The 23,296-nt window shown below is 35.5% G+C and overlaps 1 protein-coding gene and 1 long non-coding RNA gene across 2 annotated transcripts in view; one reads left to right on the top strand and one right to left on the bottom strand.

Annotated features, from left to right (window-relative positions):
* LOC124356640 (DNA repair protein XRCC2-like) overlaps positions 1-23,296 on the bottom strand; it is a 183,090-nt gene that overhangs the window by 5,536 nt on the left and 154,258 nt on the right. The gene's annotated exons all lie outside the window — the stretch shown is intronic.
* Positions 10,732-23,296, top strand: part of LOC124356641 — a 59,467-nt gene continuing 46,902 nt past the window's right edge. Inside the window, exon 1 of the long non-coding RNA XR_006921882.1 lies at positions 10,732-10,950. This is a non-coding gene — a long non-coding RNA (uncharacterized LOC124356641). The remainder of the gene's footprint in view (positions 10,951-23,296) is intronic.

Below are 23,296 nucleotides of genomic sequence, written 5' to 3'. Positions count from 1 at the left end.
ATTAATGGAATTTTATCTGTTTCGAAACAGTTACCACTGAATGCTCAAACAAGTGTGTCCAGTTTTGTATAGGCATTTTAATACTAACAATAGTGGCAATCTGAAACTGCACGCATCGTTAAATGTATAAACAGCGCAATAGTTACACTGGTAATTGAACACCGGGATGATTTGTCAGAGGATCGAAACAAATTGATGCTTCATTTCTCATTAGACCTTGAACTGTTTGCGATGATTCAGAAACTCGTTCATGCAGTGTAATTCATTTTCTGTTACATTAAACCTTATTTGACTTTCTCGAATTGGTATATTGATGTGTTTAGGAGGAATTGTGATATATTTGACTCACATTCTAGATGAGAGATGTTAATGAAGTTGTAGCCTGAATGAGAAACTCCTTAAATTATTCTGGATTTTATATTATATCCATGTACATAAAACATGTATTGCATACTCTTACGAAAACTGGTGATATTAAAGCACATAAGAAAGAAAACCAAGTTGAAGAAGAAAACTTTTTCTCACTTTTCAATGTAATTTTTAGCCCCCACGAAGTAAACTTGCAAAGCATGGAGATGTTCAAGCACAATAAGGGGCGTGTCGATGCGGTAATGGTAATAATGGATCGTTCAGAGTAGTTATCTAATGATCAATGACAGCAGGTCTTCTGAGGTCCATTTTATCTTGACGAAGAACTGTCGAATGCTCTCTTCTTCATCCTGGCGGTCCTTATCCGTCAAGCGCTGGTTAGCTAGTATCTGGGTGAGGATCTCACTTCTGGGCTGTCTTAATAAAGTAACAAATAATTTTGCGGTGGCGATTCCACTTCTATATTAATCGAACAACGTATAGTGATTAGGTTTTAATAGCTAGATATGAAAACCCAGCTAATATACCCTAGTAACTAAAGTGTAAAGTGCTCGGAAATGTGTACAAGTGGGTAAACAGTTTAAAAGTGGTCGAGACTCAATGATTTTAACAACAAAAGTAAGGTAGACACTGTTATTGGGACGCTGGAAGTTTAGTCTTTGGGATTATCATCGTACTAGTAGCCTTTACCGCATAGATAAACCGCTCGCAAAAAAACGTGCGCAGAAGCAGTTATCTGAGCTCAGAGAAGGGGCCCCTCTCCAGTGGTGGAGAGTGGGATAAGCATCTCCTCGTCTCTGTTTTATTTTATCAGCTGTATGGATCGTATCTTACTGGCGCCTTTGTTTACACTGGAGCTACTTACTTATTCTGTAAGTATGTTGTATTTTTGTCTGTAGGCCTATACAAACGTAAAATATAAATTGAACAGACTAATGTAGCCATAGACATATCCAGGGTGCTTGCATTTTGGTATGAGGTTAGACTGTAGCAGTGGTCAGGTCAGGGGATAGAGCAAGCGGGCGAGTGCCGAGCAGTGGTGGGGTATACCGGGAGAGAACGGCGTTACACACTACCCTGCGTGAACTAAAATCGCCCTGTGTAATTTTGTAAGCGGTTTACCTATAAAATATACCTTGGAATAAGCTGGAGTCAGTCATAAGAGAGGAAAGGTGTGATTCTCTAGCGTCATCGTACTTCTCGACTGACTTAAACGCCAAAACAGAGAGTTCTTTGCAAACCGTATAAAAAGCTAGTAACCCATTGCGACGAGTGGATTCGAACCAGAGTGAAAAGTAGGAAATGTTTTATATTACGAAGATTTCAACGAGTATTTCTTCAGACCTACGTATCTTTCATTATTGATTGTTTATCTTATAATTAAGCGTTGTATAATAATCAAATTCTTGCCTTCTTTGAGCTTCGTGTGGTAAAATATAATTGCTCGCAATTCCACACAGAGATAGTGAAAAGCAGACATAGTAAAGATTCCAGCGCTGCGCGCTGACATACTAGACAGAAAGGAATTCAATCGACGCTGCCCTCGGGGTAGTTACGTAATCCTTACATAACTGTGGGGTCTGTTTGAGACAAGTTGGAAACCGGGTGTAGAGTTTATCCGGTAATACGTGTACTGTTTGTAGTTGTGAACAACTTGGGCGCGTTATTGCAGAATTACCGAGTCGAAAACTCGGTTTTATTGTTAGAGTGGAATTGTACGCGAAAACTTTAGCAACTAGCCGTGTTCTGTAGGTGGCATACAATTCAGTCTACTTGTCGGTCGGTTAATTGCCATAAAAGTTATTACAACTTTAAAACTTAAATCGGACAGATGACAGACAGATTCTATAACTACGTATGTGCCAGTGTGACTCGCCGGACTGTGTTCTGACATGGGACATGTTTGAAGTCCAACATTTGTTTGACAGTTAATTTGGTTCAACTCCTCTCCGACATTCATGTTAAAGCGCGGAGTGGCGCTCACTCAAAGGCAAAGGATTTACGCAACTTTGTCCTGGGAGAGCTTGAGTTTGGTTTGGCTTTCAGTCGGTGCCAGACTCGGCCTCATTAGTCGTCTATTTTTGCCGTAGAGAAATATTTTCGAATCAGTTGTAACCCCGTAAAAAGTGCGGGCAGTCGTCTTCCGGAAAGAAATAAATGGTGTAATATATAATACCTTTTTCGTCTACAAAAATATACATGGACCTAGTTTTGTAAACCAGCAAAGAAACACGCTAGAACATTTCTGATAGTGTTGCTTTAGAACCAATATTTACGATTCGGTTTGTTTTAAAAGGATTAGTACTTTTAGAGGAAAGTACTTTGTCAGTAAGGTAACTTGGCTCTCACCTGATCGTAAAACAGAGAACCAGATCGATCATATTTGTATCGACAAATCCTGGAGGAAATCACTTCTTGATGTGCGAAATAAAAGAGGAGCGGATGCGGGAACTGATCACCACCTGATAATAGGAGTCACACAGCTTAAGATATCATCGACTGCGGTAAAACTCCAATGTGCTCAGAGGAAGTGGGACTTGGTCAAATTGAAAGATGAATCAAAGAAAGTGCAGTTTAGCATGCAGTTGAAAAATAGATTCCAGGCTCTAAGGGTGGACGACATTGACGATGAAGCTCTTCACGAGAGAGAAAATCCCTCAGAAAAAAAATAGAGAAAAAATGGAAGAATTTCAAGGAAATCTTTCAAGACACAGCAGAAGAAGTTTTGGGCTATGGGAATAAGAATAGACCGGACTGGATCTCCGAGGAAACATGGGAGGCAATACAGAATAGGAAACAAGCAAAACATATACTCAATCAATGCAGAACTCGAGATCAAAAAGAAGCTGCATCAAGAGAATATAGCAGAGCAAATAGAAATGTTAAGAGACTTTTTAGAAGAGATAAAAGGAAGTATATAAATTATCTAGCGGATAAAGCACAGGAGGCAGCTGACAGGGGAGATAGTAAGACGCTCTATGTGATAACTAAAAGACTCTCGAGAAGGAAAGCCTTTGCGGACAGTAAACCTATTAAAAGTAAAACAGGAGATTTGTTGGTGACGGAAGAGGCGCAGTTAAAACGGTGGAGACAACATTTCCAGGAAGTCCTAAACCGCACTGTAAACCAAAATGATGAAGAAGATAGAGAGCAAGATGCAAATGGTGCAGATGTTGCAATGGTAATGAACGAACAGGTTGGAATAGAAGTGAATGCACCAGGGGAAAGGGAAATTGCTGAAGCTATCAGAAAGCTGAAAAATTGTAAAGCCCCAGGAGAGGATAATATCCCAGGAGAGTTTTTAAAGCTGAATGCAGATGAAGCAGCACTTTTGACAATCGAATTGACAATCCGACGCAGAAAATGGGGCTGGATAGGTCATACAATGAGACGAGACCATAACAACATAGCTAGACATAGTTTTGATTGGAACCCTCAAGGCCATAGAAAAAGGGGCCGCCCAAGGATGACCTGGAGACGGACAGCAGAAAAAGAGTTGAGAACTGTAAGAAAAACCTGGCAAAACGTGAAGCAGATGGCTGAGAACAGAGAGGAATGGCGTGACTTTGTGGCAGCCCTATGTTCCACCTAAGGAATAAAGGAAATAAGTCAAGTCACTTTGTCCTTTTCTTTGAAACTGATTTTCTTGTAATTAGAAGGACATGTATTTTATCAGGGTCTAAAGACTAACATCGAAATGACTGTTATCTACCCGTGAAAAGCTGGTTTCCATGGAAACACGTCCAGTCTAGAACGTTATTAGCATTATATGCACTATCAATGTATAATTCGGTAAAACTGCTCAAATAGGTTTAAGTAATTCTCTACAATTATTACTGTAACTTCAATTTCTTTAATGTTGAAACATATTACATAGTGAAATATTTTTAAAAAACAATCGAGGCGGTTACAAGTGCTGGAAAGACGAAAAAAATTCAATAATTATTCAAAATATCGAAAAATGTACCAGTAACACCGAAGTAATCCTCTGTCCCTATCTACTATTTTGATATTACGTTATATAGGTAGGCAGTTACGTACACATTATAGGTATAAAGAAGTTAGATTTGACTTACGTGTTATGGGCTTGAATTTAGGTACTACCTCGTGGAATGTTTTTCATTTTTCTACCAGAAGTGCGAGTGCCAGATCGTCCAACGTGATCTGAGCTCGAGAAAGCATCAATTAGAAATGCCCCTGGACCACAGTGCGGGCTTCGGTGGCGCCTTCTGCCTTTAAAATTTTTTCGACTTGGATGGATTGCCGTATGTATGAACGATAGAGATGAACGATACGTACAATCGAGTACGCTGTCGATGACTGGCAAATTGATCCACATTTCACAATTAAAATTAAATAATTACCTCGTTTCCACTCTGTGTGAAGATAAGCTTCGATAAAAGTCTGCTGCTAGTGAGCTATTCTCTGGATCAGTCAAAATCCCGTTTGCCAAATAGTGATATACGCGAGAATGTGGGAAGGCCCCCGATGATTGAGACCTGTGGGCGACACAATGGTGCCGCCCACCGTGCTCTGGTTGATGGTGGAGGGAGGGGGGTTACAAACACTTCTAGGACAGCACAAAATACCCGAGCCCACGCTATGTTAATTACTGCGTTACAGATCTGCCACCTCCAAGTGTGCATTATGTTACACATGTACTCACGAGCCTGCCTACTGTTAGTTGTTATTGTTGTACCCGAACTGTGCTACACGCCACAGAATTGTGCAACTGCGCAATTCGCGTAATTTCCTTCAAGTAAAAACCTTGAAATAGTCTTGATTATGTATGTATAATAAGTTTAATCCATATAAATCCAAGATTTGGAGGACTTTACAAGCCACATGGCATTTGAATTAAAGTGACAGAGTACTGTCGTGTTTAATGTGACAAACTGCCAGCATATTAAAAGTGACAGAGTACTGTCGTGTTTAAAGTGGCAGACTGTAGGCATATTAAAAGTGACAGAGTACTGTCATGTTTAAAGTGACAGAGTACTATCGTGTTTAAAGTGACAGGTTACTGAAATGTTAAAGTGACAGAGTACTGTCGTGTTTAAAGTGACAGAGTACTGTCATGTTTAAAGTGACAGAGTACTATCGTGTTTAAAGTGACAGGTTACTGAAATGTTAAAGTGACATAGTGCTGTCGTGTTTAAAGTGACAAACTGTTGGCGTATTAAAAGTGATAGAATACTGTCATGTTTAAAGTGACAGAGTACTGTTGTGTTTAAAGTGACAAACTGTTGGCGTATTAAAAGTGATAGAATACTGTCATGTTTAAAGTGACAGGGTACTGTGATGTGTAAAGTGACATAGTGTTGTCGTGTTTAAAGTGACATAGTGCTGTCGTGTTTAAAGTGACAAACTGTTGACGTATTAAAAGTGATAGAATACTGTCATGTTTAAAGTGACATAGTGCTATCGTGTTTAAAGTGACAAACTGTTGGCGTATTAAAAGTGATAGAATACTATCATGTTTAAAGTGACAGGGTACTGTCGTGTGTAAAGTGACAAACTGGTGGCATGTTAAAAGTGACAGTATTATGATTTCATACACTCAATTATAATATTATTTATCTTAGTTTTTTTTATAGTTTAAAATACCAGTTCAAAATTATAATCAGCAATTTCAACCTTATACAAGTTAGGATGGATTGTATCTTCCTTAGTGATGAATTTATCATTCACTATTTTGAATTCCAATTAATTTTGTTATAATATCTCTCTATCCTAACCTAACGGATAATAAATTTTGACGTCCTGTTTTTTTCATATCACTCGGTAATGTAATTTTAATTAATTTTTTTAATAATATTTTGTCTATCCTATCCTAAATGATAATAAAATTTAACGTCGTCCCTATTCGTAGTTATATACTTTTTCAATGAAACCTGACAACGACTGAAATCAACAAACAAAAACCAGGATTCAGAAGCACATTCTCTATGGTTTTACTCTATATCTCGTTTCAAGTGTTACAAATAAAATGTACAAACCTTATGTAATTGAGTTTAATTGAAGATTTTCCGATTGATTCAGTCAAATTGTTTGAAGAGCTCAATAAAACGTCGAAGTATATAAAATACAAGTTTAATTCTATTTATATTAAAGACCTATGTATGAAATTGACTGAATAAAAAGCAATTTTATATCAAAATTCAAATATTTTCATATTTGTGAAAATACAGTTTTATTTTCATTTATATCAAAATACAGAAACTAGCCTATCTTAGGTTTTATACCAGATTAGTGATACGATTATGACACATGTAAAAAGAAGATCATTGTCATTCAACTGGAAAATATAGAGCTGCAGCTATTTGTCTTTTATATAAAAAAATTCCTCAAATATTCTGGTTTTTTAATTGTAATAGGTAATAAAATTAGCAAAACAATATACATAGAAATGATGATCTAATTGCAAATACAGATGAAAAATATATAAATTATTCTGACAATTATGGCTTTGGGTATGAATTTAAAGGAAACACCCAAGAAAATTTAAAATGTAGAGATACATTCAAATTTATGATATTAACTATTGAAAAGTTAGCCAACATTTTAAAAATGACATTTTAAACATACAAATAATTTTTTTTAAAGTTGAAAAGAAAAACATGCAAGATCAGACAAGAATGAGAGATATCCAAATGGTGAAGAATTCTTAGTTTATAATTGTATCAGGTAATGTAATATTTCCTTGCGATTTTATTGATAAAATACAGAAAAAAACTTGATTATACAGAATAATTATAAAAATTCAAGATATTTATTCAATTTTAACATGTGAGAACTTGTCTGAAAAAGGTTTTCAAGGTTATTTAAAGGTTTTGAACAAATTAAAAGTGACAAATCTAGGAAATCATTATGATTTATATGAATACAAAAGTTGTAGAAAAAGGTGCAGAAAAAGAATTATTAGAAACAGTTTTCAAGTATATTCGGCCTGAAATTCACAAAAAACTAAATTTAAAATTATGATGAAGTAAGAATTTTTAATAAAAAACAAAAATTTTCAAATATTTAAATATAAAAATAATTGGTCTAGAGAAATCTTTGTAATGTATAAGATTAATAATACAAATCTTTTAACTTATAGTATAAATGATTTAAATAAAGAAGAAATAACCGCAAACCCTTTTATATATATATATATATATATATATAAGGGTTTTGTTTATATATATATATATATATATATATATAAGGGTTTTGTTTATATATATAACTATGTAACAGTGTCATATGTTACTTAAAAGTCTATATAATTGGAATCACAAAATAAATGTTCAATTGTAAGGGATTAAATGATTTACACCAACTTTTTAAAGATAGAAGTAGAACAAATGGATTTGAATGTAGGTGTAAGGATCGTTGTCATTTATGTAAAAAAGGATATGATAAAATGGAAAAATTAAATTTAGAAGAGAAAGACTATGACCGGTTTAAATAAATTGAGAATAATTTTGAATTTAATAATTGGTATTGTAGTAAAGATCAAAAAAGCACATTGGAAAGGATGTATAAGAAATATAGTTTATAAACCAATTCATTGAGAATTTGGGAGAGCTATTCAACAATTCCGTAATCTTCAGGAACATTTACAAACAAATGGTCATAATAAAAGAGGTTTTTTAGTTAATAAAATGTATTAATATACCATCATGTACTTTAGAGATTTTATAAATAACTCGAGATTCTGTCATATTTGTCATAGTTCTGTCATACTATATGGTTTCCATCATATAAAATATTTTAAAACCTTTCATTTGATTATATATATACGCTATTCGGATCACCAAATCTCAATAAAATTTCAATTTTGTTGTGTTATCTATTTCAAATTCTTTAAATATTTTTTGCATTTCTCTTCTTTGAGCTCGGATTACGCAATAAGAATATTCCTACATATGATTATTTTTAATTAAGATGAATGCATGATGTCTTCTTTTGTCAAAATCTTTACAAACAAGATCTGGTTTTATTAAATCATTGTTTACACTTTTTTTTGCAATTATTGAAGTAGTTTTTGAGATCTGTGTTTTGAAAGATTATAACATGTATTATGAATATTTTAGAGGGAATATTCAACTATAAAGAAATTTTAATTTATAATATCGATAATACAAACTTTCTTATTAAATTCTAATAATTTGAAAATTCTAGTTTAATTCAAAATAAAAGTGTAACTAAATAAAATTTCACTAAAAACTCACTGAACATTTCTTTGTGCCACGTGCGTCACGATCTGTTACTGTTGGTACAGATTCAAAGTTAAAACTGTACTTTAACTAGTATATTCCACCCAAAAATATAATTACTAAAAAATGGCTTATCTTGATGTTTTACATCTATTCTGACTGTCGTATACTACATTTAACTTACATTGCAGGTAACCATTAACTAATATTAAAATTGAAAAGTTACTTTAATTATTAAGTATCCTCCAAATCTTCTTAATTGCCTTTTGTATCACAGTAATACAATAATCCCTGTAAAAAAGAGCTAACAGTTGACAACAAATTTCCCATACTCAAGTTGTAATTCGACTATAAAATTACTACTTCGCAAAATCCCGCGCAGATTTGTAGAAAAAAAAGGAACTGAAATCCTACCCAATAAACCGCTAATTACTCAAAAAGACACCGAGATGCGTGTGCCAGAGGATTTTATATCGACCCCTATCCAAACTAAAACTACCTCATCACCGACGCTTTTGGTTGGCCTCGGACTATCCAACCACAAGGCGAGAGAAAGTAATTCATTGTTAACTGAACATCCCCTAATGTATCCCGTTATCAATGTCGACTTCCAGATAAGCCGCTGCACTGCTATATCATTCCTAGAATCACGGTCCATTTCTTGAGAAATTACATTATTAATTTTACCTTTGTTTACACAAAACTGATTAAATTCTTAAGTACTTTCGTATATATTTTCTTGTATATCATTTGCCTATGTAGCTAATCCTTTGTTTGAAGGTTATTTTTGACGATGGAAGGATTGTGAAGGAAACAGGATTTTTCCGGACATTTGCCATCGTTCAGTGAAACAATAAATCAGTAACACTACGTTTCGAGATCTGCAATCTGATCTCTTCTTCAGGTAAAGAACTAACCTAATACATAATATTACAAACTAGGTTAAAATAAACAAATCTTACCAAAGCGTTGTGGCACGCCTAAGTCAGGAATCACAACCTACATGTTGTTTGTCAACTTCACTAACTCTATAAACATGCACTTAATAAAAAACTATACAAAACACTAATCATTAAAACAGAACTACGGAATACAGGTCACAATACGTCTTCATTCGTCTACTAACCACCTACGACTGACCTCCGTATTAGGTTAGTTCTTTACCTGAAGAAGAGATCAGATTGCAGATCTCGAAACGTAGTGTTACTGATTTATTGTTTCACTGAACGATGGCAAATGTCCGGAAAAATCCTGTTTCCTTCATGTAGCTAATGTTACATATAGACACCCGTTTATATATCATGATTGTTAACAACGAAAATTAACCCTTAATTTACGTAATGTAGTAGTTTTTAAACCCGGAATTTGAAGATATGGAATAGCAATAATATAAATAATTATATATTACTCCGTGTTTTCCATGTTAGTTATTTAATTTCAGTAATATAATAAGTAACATTTTTATAGTATAATATTTTTGTACGGAAGAATTCCGTGAAAGAATAATGATACTGTGTTAACGTGGTTGTTTCCTTAATCACATATTATGAAAACAACACAGCTCATTTGACATACTGTGTGGTCTACTTCGTATACCGCACCCGCACGGCATTGTAGCTTGCATAAGGCATTGTCGTTCTATTTATATTGGCACAATAGAACAATGAATTGGTAAAATTGAGTTTTAATTTTATTTGAATAAAAAAAATAAGAAATATTTCTTATGTTGTCATTACTAAAAACTATTTTAATAACTGAGAAATTATTATTTTAAATAACGGCGCTGAAATGATTATCGAACAAAATAATGGCCAACTGTACAATGGTTAAAATATTGCGATATGGTAATTTACTTCAACACAATTTGTGGTTACAGGACGTGGTTCGGAAATTGTTTATTTATTTTATCGGGAATGAGCGTATACAAATTATGCAGTTTCGTTGTCAACAACTTGATTATATAAACACTATTCGATTGTGAAACCGCTTATCGCAACGATTAGCCAACCTCGAGTAAATTGATTGTTTTATTCACAAATTGTGAACTTCGACTTTAATTAAAATTGCAGTCCAGTGTCATTGGTTTATTCTGCGCCGTAGCGGTAGCGGTGTGCCGTAGCAGCAGCGCGTATTGTTGTCCGCCGCCGACTCCGTAAATTCCCTCCGTGACGGGATAACTCCCTCTCGTGACATCACTGCCGCGGGTGACGTCACAGCAGCGCGGGAAGTACGTAACTTGGCGACCGGCTGTCGCGCGCGGCGCTCACAGTACAGTTACAGACAGGTGTTCGTTCGGTCGCTACTGTACGTTCGTTTTGTACGCCGGTCAGGCGCCAGTGTGTTTTACAGGTGCACATGGATTAATTTTCACTAATCGGTGAGTAAATAAATACTTTACACTTGATTGCGAGACTATCGCTTGCCGTATTACTAGGCTATCATGTTGTCATGCCTCTGATGCCCATGATTCCTTACACGGCATTAAAGAGGTGCACTGTATATTTTGAGTAAACAAGCGCATAAATCGTAGGACACAGTAATAAAACATAGAACGACAATTTTCTTCGCCACAAAGACACTTACGTTACGGATGTTTAGTATTTGCAACGAGGAAATTCCGGAATAATTCACTGACCAAATTAAAAACCACGTTTTGTAAAATACCTAGAATGGCGTACGATACAAAACTGTGTACCGAAATGGCGTAATAATTCGGAATCCTCTATACAATCACAATCCTAGCACTGTCACCAATTGTAAAATCGCATTAAACTTATTATTCTTTCAGATATTATCAGTGTTCGTTGTAAGTCGAACTGCAGATGTGTATAATAATTGTTGGTGACGTCATTCAGGTTGTAGATAACTAGCAGGAAAGAAATAAAGTGACCTTGTGCTATTGTTATTTATTTATTTATTTTTTAATAACATTCTACATATCTTGATATATTATTTATGAAAGAGACAGGATTTTTCTGAACATTTGTCATCGTTTAGTGATTCAAAAAATAAGTTCCGGGATTATCGAAAGAAATTAATGGAATAATTTAAAACACACAATACTCGTAGACAAAGTAAAGGAAACCGGATTGCCTTCGTTCAGTGGTACAAAAAAATCAGTACACTAAGTTTCGAGATTTGTAATCTGATCTCTTCTTCAGGTGAATAACTAACCTAACAGATAGTTACAATCAAGGTTATCTTTCTTCAAATGAATAACTAACCTAACAGATAGTTACAATCAAGGTTATCTTTCTTCAAAATCGTTCCATCGTAAAAAACAAACTTCAAACAAACAATTATTTATGGCATAAGTAATATAATTATTAGTGTGGCGTTTGCGTAGTGTTCATGTTTTATTTTATGGCAGTGTAGAATAAAGATCTATTTTAAACCCATTTCTAAAGTCTTTGCGATTGAGAGACGTTCATCCGAATTGACACATTACAGTTTGTTTTTTCCAAAGAAGATCCCTGACGTAGCCAGGTCCCGGCGACCTCTCTCACACGCTACACATCTCACTTCAAACGTCTACCACATTAAAATATACACCTATATTACCTCGTAAATATTTTTATATATTATATTTTTATATTTTATATTTTTTTATCCATATATTAAAGGGAAAGAAAAATATTTGTTGTGTTTATGTGGATTGTTGTAACCAAAAACATAGCTAATAAAATAAACAAATAGCTAATAACCTATTTGGTAAGGGTGTACAAAAACTTAATCATGCGTCGTTCTTTAAGAGACGTACAAGTGTCGTAAAAGAATTTGTTATTGTTATTGTTTTAATAATAAGGAGGTAAAGCGGAGAAAGTTTAAATTTTAAACAGAAAACGTGTGTTTTTCTCCATATTTTTGGTAATGACAATCCAAAAAAATACAAAAAATGTTTTTCTTTCGCTTCAATACATGTGTGGGTACTGCCCAAATAGTAAAAAGAATCTTGTTTGTGTTATACAGGTGTATAATTTAATGTGGTGGACGTTTCAAGTTAAATGTTAACGGGTGAGAGAGGTCGCCAGGACCCGGCTCCGTCAGGGATCTTTTTTAGAAAAACAAACTATACTTAGCGATCTGGCAACATTGTGCTCACTCTTTTACCGTGTCAGGCTGTTTAACACTGTTACAACAAAATAATCAACATTCAACAGGAAAGACAAATCTTTTTAACGGGGAAAACCCAGTCTAAGTAGCGATTTCTGTGGATGATCCGCAAACTTCTGTGCAAATACAAATGCAGACTTGGCGTGGACTCTTGTGTGTTTTACCATATTTACAGTGTGTTCGAATTCTCTGGAGACATTTTAAGATTTGATTCTGCGGATCAAAGTAAATATATAACATCCTCCAAGAACATCGCCTTTACTGGTTTAGAGTTTGTGTGTTTTTGTTTTAAAATCCGCACACGTACATATTTGAGTTGCAGCTTTATAGCTTTGTTTAGTTAATTTGCCTTACTAAGACCTAACTAGTTATTAGACAAATATATCTGGCTCTAAAAGTATAACTGTTTTAACAGTCTTGATTATAAATTGTATGAAATTTGTTACGATATAAACAAGTTGTGAGGTGAATAACAGAGATATTTACTGTACGAAAGTGTTGGTGTTTATTATGATATATTTTTTTAGATGGAACATTTATCAAAATACATCTAGTTTGTTCATGTCCTACTTAAATTCGCATACAGAGTAGTACAACATTGTTGTTCTCAGATATATTTATCTAATTACAACACGTTTCACAAAATTGAAAGGGTTTACATTCCTTTGCTTCCACTGAATTGGACCCCTCTTTTTATTGGGTAATAACTTCGGTATTGGGCGCTTGACGAACACAAGCGTACCTAACGTATTTAACTAAGCTGTAGACTACCTTTACCAGACCAATAATACATAACCTGATAAAGATTTCGAACTGTTGCAGTTGTATTGCAGCATGCATATGTGAGCTTGAAAGGTAAATTTTGGTTTTATGTATTTGTGTTTTGAAACTTGAAAAGTTAAGGTTTTACCCACTGTTAAGAGATGTTCCATGTAAAGGGCTCACTTGTTTTGACGTGTCGTAAAATTTTTGTTTTTAGTTTCGAGTTTGGTAAGCTCGACCAATGTTTCTTTTTTGTTTGTTTTATTAACCTTATTGTTTTTAGTTGAGAACCTAAAGAAGTGAGCAGGTACTGATTCGCAAAACAATAAATGAGCAAGACGACGATTTAAAATGGTCCAATTATTATGTTATCCTCTCTTGTGTAAAAGTGTCATCAGTCTTTATCCTCTCTTGTGTGTTAAGTCCTCATCATCAGTACAATTGTGTCTCTTGTGTAAAAGTGTCATCAGTACAGTTAATTGTGTTATCCTCTCTGTGTAAAAGTGTCATCAGTACAGTTAATTGTGTTATCCTCTCTTGTGTAAAAGTGTCATCAGTACAGTTAATTGTGGTATCCTCTCTTGTGTAAAAGTGTCATCAGTATAGTTAATTGTGTTATCCTCTCTTGTGTAAAAGTGTCATCAGTATAGTTAATTGTGTTATCCTCTCTTGTGTAAAAGTGTCATCAGTATAGTTAATTATGTTATCCTCTCTTGTGTAAAAGTGTCATCAGTATAGTTAATTATGTTATCCTCTCTTGTGTAAAAGTGTCATCAGTATAGTTAATTGTGTTATCCTCTCTTGTGTAAAAGTGTCATCAGTATAGTTAATTATGTTATCCTCTCTTGTGTAAAAGTGTCATCAGTATAGTTAATTGTGTTATCCTCTCTTGTGTAAAAGTGTCATCAGTACAGTTTATTTATGTTATCCTCTCTTGTTTAAAAGTGTCATCAGTATAGTTAATTATGTTATCCTTTCTTGTGTAAAAGTGTCATCAGTATAGTTATAGCTGATATATCAATCGTATTATTAGGATGTAAAACGTTATAAACGCCTAATAAAAATAAAATCAAATAAAAAAAGTTTTGTTTTGTACCTTACTAAATTAAAATCTTAGAGCACTAGTTCGATCTAATTATCAATAATATTTGTTCTTATAGATTTGAAAATAAAAGCTGCTCGAAATAATATACAGTGTGAGTTGAAAGTACGGATACACTCTGTTCAGTTTTTTGTGGATAAAGATGGAGGGGTGGAACATTCTAGCAAATGTAAGTGGACTTTTTTAGTCAATTTGTCCCTATTGGTCATGTGACCCATTAAGTGACACCTCATTTAAAAGGCCTTAAAAAGAAGAAGAAAGTGAAATCTAGAGCCTTTCATCCCAACCCGGTAAAAAATGGCAGCCCATTGAAGTTAATTGACGATCCGCATCCAGAAGGTAAAATAACTTTAATTGACAACAACTTTCCTTACAAACTCAAACCTGTTTTACAGTTATTACCTGCTGCAGGGCAGGCCTTCCTTATCTTATCTTATCAGTTTTCAGGAAGTCCAGTATCGTGTTCGGTTTCTGTTTGTTTATTGAATTAAATTAAGACGTGTTTTGTGGTATTTTTCGTTGAAATGGAGTTTTTAAGTGAACAAGAGCGTATTATGACCCTGATGATGCGAGGCTACGGAGACCGGGTGAGATCTTATGATGAAGTAAGGAATTTACTTAATGACACATCCCAATCGAAACCCCGTATCTAAATAAGGAGTTCAAAAAACAGTCCAACGTTTCCAGGAAACGGGCAATGTTTAAGACCAGTCCAAACCTGGACGACCAGTCGGCTGCAAACGAAGCATTGTCACTTGACGTTTTACAGTCTGTTGTGGAAGATCCTCATGTCTCAACAAGTAATGTTTCTAAAATATTGGGCATATCTCAGACTGATGTTTGTAAAGTGTTACATGACAGTGGTTATAAATCGTACAAAATTCGTTTAGTTCTGAGCTAAGGAGGACGATTTTGATCGTCGTGTAGAGTTTGGTGAAATAATGATGCGGAACATTGATAATAATAAATTAGATTAAACAACATTGCATTCTGTGATCTTTTCTTTTCCAAATCGTTGGATAGGCAGAAGAGGAAGTATCGAGTGGCCACCTAGATCGCCAGATCTATTTCCACTTGACCACTTTGTGTGGGGTTACATTAAAAACAACGTCTATAAAACGAAACCCGAGTGCATTAATGACCTTAGGGACAGAATAGTAGCGGAAATTCAAAACATCCCGCTGCTTCTGAATCCATACAGCGTGTCGTTTTAAATTTATAAAACAGGCTTGGACATTGTCAACCTGTCTTGGGACAGCAGTTTGAACATCTGATATAAAAACACAGGTAGTCAGTTTTAGCAGTTTTATTGCTTAACGTAATTGTAACGTCATTGTCACTTTAAAAAATTTAACTGCCCCCCAATAAGCCTATTTTGGGGAAATGGTTCGCTTTTGTTTCCCAGAGGGATATTCTGAGTTTAATTGTTTAATCTTTGTCCATTGAAGGTTGAGCAGGATCCATCCATGATTTAAAATTAATTTATTTCAATGAGCTGCCATTTTGTACTTGGGTTGAGGTAAAAAGCTCTGGTTTCCACTGTTCTTCTTCTTTTATCAATACCTTTCAAATGATGATTTAGCCCTTCCTCCCCAAAAAAGTCTCATTTTGGGGAAATGGGCAAAGTTACAAAAGTGACTAAAAAGTTCATTTCTATTTCCTAGAAAGATGTTCCGAGTCCCATCCCTCCATCTTTATCCATCAAAAATTAAACTGAGTATATATACTTCTAACTCACACTGTATAAGCTAGGTTCCTACATCTAAGTAAGTACTATGTCATTGAATTTAACTAGTAAGAGGTGACTTTGTCTCATATTTTTTTTGTAAATGAATAAATGTTAGTCGATGGATTTTGAATATTAATAATTAAAATAAATTGTTAAAGTACAATATTGAAATCTGTTTAAATTCAGCTGCGTTTAACAGGGTAAACGAACTCGGTTTGTAGCAAATCTATTCTAATTTGTGGTAATAATGGCCTGTTTCCCCTACCTAGACCACAACACGAGAGCCGAATCTGCTCCTGCGAGGTTGGTATCGTCTGTTTCCTATTGTTAAACATGTACGCTACACGGTGTGTACGACAGTGTACGCGCTCATATACAGCGTTATAACTGACAGTAAACTACGAGTTCCTCATATTCAATGAACTGCTACCCGCGTACGTAAATCATCGCGGAACGTGCCTTAAACTAATACAGAACAGATACAGGTACAGAAATAATGATGTCCACATTTGTTCTGCGTCCAGAACCACGCCACCGTTAGTCCATTATATTTGAGGGATTTTCCGATTACAAATTTGGACACGTTTGATTGTAGCATAATTGTACATTGAGCCTTTGTATTTAAACTCAGAAGTAAAATTTTCGGAAAATTCGTTGTTTTGTCAATTAATGGAAAATTTGAAAACCGTAAGTATTCGCAGTTGTTAGTCTTAAAGGAATTACAGTTTGGTGTGAATACTCACAACACAAAATTATTTTTGTTGTTGTTCTTTTTATTGTTTTGATCTTGGAATGCTAGGTTTTGAGGATAGACGAAATTTTCCCCAAAACGATTGACTCGGCGTGAGTTTATGTATTATCAAACCTAATAGCGTAGTTATGTTTCTCAAATAAATCGGGAGTGCGGATGGCTGAGCGGTCTAAGTCGTTGGACTTTGGGTCGGAGTTAGAGATAGCGCGGGTTCAAATCCTGTCTGTGACCGTTGCACTTTTTATCAGTACCATCGACCTTGTACTGTATCGACACTCCCCCTTATTCTGTTTGATAAGATCCTCGCACAGGCCAGTGGTCCATGAGGACGGACAGAATAAGGCTTAAAAGGGATCGGCCTCTCCTAAAAAAAAGTAACTAACCTTGCATAAATAATGTTTTTTACATTATATTAAACTATTATAAGAGTTGTAGTTGTAAATTTGGTAATTTGGTGGTAGTTGTAAAAATGTTGGTATCATAATGACAACCACACCTGAGAGAAACGTAATATAATCAATTATATAGAAGGGAGCGTTTACATTCATTTCCACGTCATCGCTCCACTTGAGAAAATATATTGTTTGATTTTTACAACAAAATTACGTATTTCGTAAAAGGCTTCATGCAAAATTTAAAATCTATAATTTAATGTGTTCTTTAGATATTCTGCGGGAAACGGATGTACAAAGGAGGCAAACGGGTTAGAAGAATTTTAATAGTACATTGAGTGATTGCAAAATATGTAATTGTTTAAGTATAGCACAATCATTTTTGTTCGGCATATGTTGCAGAAGGTTAGATAACACTGAAGCTCAGCCAATTCCAATGGAGGAACACATACTCCATAAAACTCTGTCTTTTCTGTATAGAAACGTAGTTTCTTGCTTAAAAAAGTCGATACCTGAATTTCTTTTCGAAATATTCCGCTCACAGTTGTGCTTCACTAACACTCAGCCAATTACAATGGAGGAACACGCTCCGTCAAACTATGTGTTTTCTGTATAGAAATGTAGTTTCTTGCTTAACAAATTCGATACCTAAATTTCTTTTCGAAATTATCCGCGCACAGTTGTGCTTCACTAACACTCAGCCAATTACAATGGAGGCACACATACTCCATCAAACTCTGTCTTTTCTGTATAGAAATGTAGTTTCTTGCTTAACAAATTCAATACCTAAAGTTTTTCTCGAAATTATCCGCGCACAGTAGGGCTTCATTAACACTCAGCCAATTCCCAAGGAGGACCACGATCAATAAAACTCTGTCTTTTCTGTATAGAAATGTAGTTTCTTGCTTAACAAATTCGATACCTAAATTTGTCTCGAAATTATCCGCGCACAGTAGGGCTTCATTAACGCTCAGCCAATTACAATGGAGGAACACGCCCCATCAAACTCTGTCTTTTCTGTATAGAAATGTAGTTTCTTGCTTAACAAATTCGATACCTAAATTTGTCTCGAAATTATCCGCGCACAGTAGGGCTTCATTAACGCTCAGGGGGCCAATTACAATGGAGGAACACGCTCCATCAAACTCTGTCTTTTCTGTATAGAAATGTAGTTTCTTGCTTAACAAATTCTATACCTAAATTTTTCTCGAAATTATCCGCGCACAATAGGGCTTCATTAACGCTCAGCCAATTCCCAAGGAAGGACCACAATCAATAAAAACTCTGTCTTTTCTGTATAGAAATGTAGTTTCTTGCTTAACAAATTCAATACCTAAAGTTTTCTCGAAATTTATCCGCGCACAGTAGGGCTTCATTAACGCTCAGCCAATTACAATGGAGGAACACGCTCCATCAAAACTCTGTCTTTTCTGTATAGAAATGTAGTTTCTTGCTTAACAAATTCTATACCCTAAATTTTTCTCGAAATTATCCGCGCACAGTAGGGCTTCATTAAACGCTCAGCCAATTCCCAAGGAGGACCACAATCAATAAAACTCTGTCTTTTCTGTATAGAAATGTAGTTTCTTGCTTAACAAATTCTATACCTAAATTTTTCTCGAAATTATCCGCGCACAATAGGGCTTCATTAACGCTCAGCCAATTCCCAAGGAGGACCACAATCAATAAAACTCTGTCTTTTCTGTATAGAAATGTAGTTTCTTGCTTAACAAATTCTATACCTAAAGTTTTTCTCGAAATTATCCGCGCACAATAGGGCTTCACTAACGTTCAGCCAATTCCCAAGGAGGACCACAATCAATAAAACTCTGTCTTTTCTGTATAGAAATGTAGTTTCTTGCTTAACAAATTCTATACCTAAATTTTTCTCGAAATTATCCGCGCACAGTAGGGCTTCATTAACGCTCAGCCAATTCCAAGGAGGACCACAATCAATAAAACTCTGTCTTTTCTGTATAGAAAATGTAGTTTCTTGCTTAACAAATTCTATACCTAAAGTCTTTCTCGAAATTATCCGCGCACAATAGGGCTTCACTAACGTTCAGCCAATTCCCAAGGAGGACCACAATCAATAAAAACTCTGTCTTTTCTGTATAGAAATGTAGTTTCTTGCTTAACAAATTCAATACCTAAAGTTTTTCTCGAAATTATCCGCGCACAATAGGGCTTCACTAACGTTCAGCCAATTCCCAAGGAGGACCACAATCAATAAAACTCTGTCCTTTTCTGTATAGAAATGTAGTTTTCTTGCTTAACAAATTCAATACCTAAAGTTTTCTCGAAATTATCCGCGCACAATAGGGCTTCACTAACGTTCAGCCAATTCCCAAGGAGGACCACAATCAATAAAACTCTGTCTTTTCTGTATAGAAATGTAGTTTCTTGCTTAACAAATTCAATACCTAAAGTTTTCTCGAAATTATCCGCGCACAATAGGGCTTCACTAACGTTCAGCCAATTCCCAAGGAGGACCACAATCAATAAAACTCTGTCTTTTCTGTATAGAAATGTAGTTTCTTGCTTAACAAATTCAATACCTAAATGTTTTCTCGAAATTATCCGCGCACAATAGGGCTTCACTAACGTTCAGCCAATTCCCAAGAAGACCACAATCAATAAAACTCCTGTCTTTTCTGTATAGAAATGTAGTTTCTTGCTTAACAAATTCAATACCTAAATTTTTCTCGAAATTATCCGCGCACAATAGGGCTTCACTAACGTTCAGCCAATTCCCAAGGAGGACCACAATCAATAAAACTCTGTCTTTTCTGTATAGAAATGTAGTTTTTCTTGCTTAACAAATTCAATACCTAAAGTTTTTTCTCGAAATTATCCGCGCACAGTAGGGCTTCAATTAACGCTCAGCCAATTCCCAAGGAGGAACCACGATCATCAAAACTCTGTCCTTTCTGTATAGAAATGTAGTTTCTTGCTTAACAAATTCAATGCCTAAATTTTTCTCGAAATTATCCGCGCACAGTAGGGCTTCACTAACGCTCAGCCCAATTCCAATGGAGGAACACGCTCCATCAAACTCTGTCTTTTCTGTATAGAAATGTAGTTTCTTGCTTAACAAATTCAATACCTAAAGTTTTCTCGAAATTATCCGCGCACAGTAGGGCTTCATTAACGCTCAGCCAATTCCCAAGGAGGACACACGCTCAATAAAACTCTGTCTTTTCTGTATAGAAATGTAGTTTCTTGCTTAACAAATTCGATACCTAAATTTGTCTCGAAATTATCCGCGCACAGTAGGGCTTCATTAACGCTTAGCCAATTACAATGGAGGAACACGCTCCATCAAAACTCTGTCTTTTCTGTATAGAAATGTTAGTTTCTTGCTTAACAAATTCAATACCTAAAGTTTTTCTCGAAATTATCCGCGCACAGTAGGGCTTCATTAACGCTCAGCCAATTCCCAAGGAGGACCACGATCAATAAAACTCTGTCTTTTCTGTATAGAAATGTAGTTTCTTGCTTAACAAATTCGATACCTAAATTTGTCTCGAAATTATCCGCGCACAGTAGGGCTTCATAACGCTCAGCCAATTCCCAAGGAGGACCACGATCAATAAAACTCTGTCTTTTCTGTATAGAAATGTAGTTTCTTGCTTAACAAATTCGATACCTAAATTTGTCTCGAAATTATCCGTGCACAGTAGGGCTTCACTAACGCTCAGCCAATTCCAATAGAGGAACACGCTCCATCAAACTCTGTCTTTTCTGTATAGAAATGTAGTTTTCTTGCTTAACAAATTCAATACCTAAATTTTTCTCGAAATATTCCGCGCACAGTTGTGCTTCACTAACGCTCAGCCAATTCCAATAGAGGAACACGCTCCATCGAAACTCTGTCTTTTCTGTATAGAAATGTAGTTTCTTGCTTAACAAATTCAATACCTAAATTTTTTCTCGAAACGAAATTCCGCGCACAGTTGTGCTTTCACTAACACACTCAGCCAATTACAATGGAGGAACACGCTCCGTCAAACTCTGTCTTTTCTGTATAGAAATGTAGTTTCTTGCTTAACAAATTCAATACCTAAATTTTTCTCGAAATTATTCCGCGCACAGTTGTGCTTCACTAACGCTCAGCCAATTCCAATGGAGGAACACGCTCCATCAAACTCTGTCTTTTCTGTATAGAAATGTAGTTTCTTGCTTAACAAATTCAATACCTAAATTTTTCTTTTCGAAATTATCCGCGCACAGTAGGGCTTCACTAACGCTCAGCCAATTCCAATAGAGGAACACGCTCCATCAAACTCTGTCTTTTCTGTATAGAAATGTAGTTTCTTGCTTAACAAATTCAATACCTAAATTTTTCTCGAAATTATCCGTGCACAGTAGGGCTTCACTAACGCTCAGCCAATTCCAATAGAGGAACACGCTCCATCAAACTCTGTCTTTTCTGTATAGAAATGTAGTTTCTTGCTTAACAAATTCAATACCTAAATTTTTCTCGAAATATTCCGCGCACAGTTGTGCTTCACTAACGCTCAGCCAATTCCAATAGAGGAACACGCTCCATCAAACTCTGTCTTTTCTGTATAGAAATGTAGTTTCTTGCTTAACAAATTCAATACCTAAATTTTTCTCGAAATATTCCGCGCACAGTTGTGCTTCACTAACGCTCAGCCAATTCCCAATAGAGGACCACGCTCCATCAAAACTCTGTCTTTTCTGTATAGAAACGTAGTTTCTTGCTTAACAAATTCGATACCTAAATTTTTCTCGAAATTATCCGCGCACAGTTGTGCTTCACTAACGCTCAGCCAATTCCAATGGAGGAACACGCTCCATCAAACTCTGTCTTTTCTGTATAGAAACGTAGTTTCTTGCTTAACAAATTCGATACCTAAATTTTTCTCGAAATTATCCGCGCACAGTTGTGCTTCACTAACGCTCAGCCAATTCCAATGGAGGAACACGCTCCATCAAACTCTGTCTTTTCTGTATAGAAACGTAGTTTCTTGCTTAACAAATTCGACACCTAAATTTCTTTTCGAAATTATTCCGCGCACAGTTGTGCTTCACTAACGCTCAGCCAATTACAATGTAAGAACACGCTCCAGTAAACTCTGTCTTTTCTGTATAGAAACGTAGTTTCTTGCTTAACAAACTCTACAGCTCAATTTGTTCTCGAAATATCCGGCGCACAGTTGTGCTTCACTAACGCTCAGCCAAATCCTATGGGGGGGGGGGGGCAAGCACTATTATCGAACTCCGTGTTGTCTTTATACAAATTAATTTGCATGCAACATTTCTTTATGCATAGGTCAAATAGCGGAATATGTGCAAAGATTATTTGTTAAGATCAGGTTCGCGTGGGCAAACTAAGTACATCAGGTAGAATTACGTATAAATATTTCAGCATGGTATGCACGTTCCATTTACTTTAAAATTTAAGTGTGCCGAAGGTTATTTCAGAATATTACATTCATACCGTTACTTAAATTACCAATTCAAATTACACTAAGAAGGTGTACTGGAGAGAAGTCAGATGTGAGTTCGGAATGGGGAGTAAGTTGAAGTGGTGTGGAGAAAGAGAGTCAAGGAGACCCTCGCTAACGTCTTCCCTCCCCTCATTCATTCCTCTCAGAACGGACCTCTAGGCCGCTTTGACTTTGTCCGCATTTCACATTTCGCTTGGCGATCAAAGCGCTACACTCGCAATAAATGGAAAAGTAAGTCTGTAAAACGTATACTCCGCAGAACTTTTTGCCGAATAAGTCTCAAATTAGTGACATTCAAAACTCTCGTGTCCCTAAGTGTTCACTTGAAGATTCAGGTTTGTGTGCAAAAAGTTAATTTTTTCATGCACCGCTATTACGATGGGCTGATTACACGGGT

This window comes from Homalodisca vitripennis, chromosome 3 (genome assembly GCF_021130785.1).
Source record: "Homalodisca vitripennis isolate AUS2020 chromosome 3, UT_GWSS_2.1, whole genome shotgun sequence".
Lineage (NCBI taxonomy): Eukaryota > Metazoa > Arthropoda > Insecta > Hemiptera > Cicadellidae > Homalodisca > Homalodisca vitripennis.
The sequence above is the reverse complement of the archived record's forward strand: the minus strand, read 5'-3'. Positions and strand labels throughout refer to the sequence as shown.